The sequence below is a fragment of the Propithecus coquereli genome, unplaced genomic scaffold (assembly GCF_000956105.1).
Source record: "Propithecus coquereli isolate 6110/MARCELLA unplaced genomic scaffold, Pcoq_1.0 Scaffold156, whole genome shotgun sequence".
NCBI lineage: Eukaryota > Metazoa > Chordata > Mammalia > Primates > Indriidae > Propithecus > Propithecus coquereli.
Window position 1 is genome coordinate 388,877 of NW_012140080.1, and position 1,914 is coordinate 390,790.

At 32.6% G+C, this 1,914-nt stretch overlaps 1 protein-coding gene across 1 annotated transcript in view; it reads left to right on the forward strand.

The window, feature by feature from the left end:
• The window catches only part of STK31 (serine/threonine kinase 31), a 178,608-nt gene that overhangs the window by 72,680 nt on the left and 104,014 nt on the right, over positions 1-1,914 (forward strand). The gene's annotated exons all lie outside the window — the stretch shown is intronic.

A 1,914-nucleotide genomic window follows, 5' to 3' on the forward strand; every position in this document is an offset into this window, starting at 1 on the left:
TACTCAGGATGGCTTTGGCTATTTGGGGTTTTATGTGGTTCCATCCAAATTTTATGGTTGTTTTTTCTAATCCTATGTAAAATGATACTGATATTTTGATAAAGATTGCATTGAATCTGATCTGTAGATTGCTTTAGGCAGTATGGTCCTTTTACTGATATTAATTATTCTTATCTATGAGCATGGGATGTCTTTCCATTTGTTTGTGTCCTCTTCAGTTTTCTCATCAGTGTTTTGTAGTTTTCCTTGTAGGAGTCTTTTACCTTCTTGGTTAAATTTGTATTTTATTTTGTTTGTATCTATTAATGACATTGTTTTCTTGATTTCTTTCTCAACCAGTTCATAATTGGTATATGGAAGTGCTACTGATTTTCTTGTGTTGATTTTGTATCCTGCACCTTTACTGAATTTATTTATTAGATCTAAGAGGTTTTTTGTGGAATCTTTAGGTTTTTCTAGATACAGGATCACATCATCCACAAAGAGGGATAATTTGACTTTCTCTTTTCCAATTTGCATGCCTTTTGTTTCTTTGTCTTACCTGATTGCTCTGGCTAGAAATTATAGTACTATGTTGAATAGGGGTAATGAAAGTGGGCATGCCCTGTCTTGTTCCAGTACTTAGAGGAAAGGCTTTGAGCTTTTTCCCCTTCAGTATGATGTTGGCTGTGAGTTTGTCATATATGGCCTTTATTGTGTTGAGGTGTGTTTTTTTTATGCCTAGTTTGTTGAGAGTTTTTTTATAATGAAAGGATGTTGAATTTTACCAATGCTTTTTCTGCATCTATTGAGATGATCATACAGTTTTTTCCTTCATTCTGTTGATGTGATGGATTGTGTTTATTGATTTGGGTATGTTAAACGATCCTTGCATCCCTGGGGTAAATCCCACTTCATTATAGTGTTTTATCATTTCAGATGCTGTTGATTTTGGTTTGCTAGTATTTTGTTAAGGATTTTTCCATTTATGTTCATCAGGAATATTGGCTTGCAGTTTTCTTTTTTTTGTTGTGTCCTTGCCTGGTTGTGGTGTTGGGATAATGCTGGCCTTGTAGAATGAATTAGGGAGCATTCCCTCCTCTTCAATTTTTTTGGAGTAGTTTGAGGAGTACTGCTGTTCTTTTTTGAAAGTTTAGTAGAATTTGTAGTGAAGCCATCTGATCCTGGATTTTGTTTTGTTGGGAGATTTTTTTATTACTAATTCAATTTTATTACTTGTTATTAGTCTCTTCAGGTTTTCTCTTTTTTCTGATTGAATCTTGGTAGGTTGTATGTGTCCAGGAATTTATCCATTTTCTCTAAGTTTTACAGTTTGTTAGAGTGTAGTTGTTCATACTACATATGCATCGTCTTGGATGATCTTTAGTATTTTTGTGGTATCAGTAGTAATGTTTCCTTTCTCATTTCTGATTTCCTTTATTTGGGTCTTGTCTCTTTTTTTTCCTTAGTTCATCTAGCTAGCAGTTTATTGATTTTGTTCATCTTTTCAAAAACCTAACTTTTTGTTTCCTTGATCGTTTGTATTTTTTAAGATCTCTATTTCATTTAGTTATGCTCACTATTTCTCTTACTAATTTTTGTTTTTACCCTTTTCTAGTTTCTTGAAGTGAATCATTAGACTATTTATTTGAAATCTTTCTAATTTTTCGAAGTGGGAATTGATTGCTATAACCTTCCCTCTTAGCACTGCTTTTATTGTATCTCATTGGGTTTGTATGCTGTATTTTGATTTTCATTTGTTTCAGGAAATTTTAAAATTTCCTACTTAATTTACTCCTTGACCCAGTGGTCGTTTGGGAGGATATTTAATTTCCATGTATTTGTACAGTTTCCGAAGTTTCTCTTGCTATTGACTTCTAGTTTTATTCCATTATGGTCTGAGAAGAGACTGGATATGTTGTTTTTTTTTTTTTT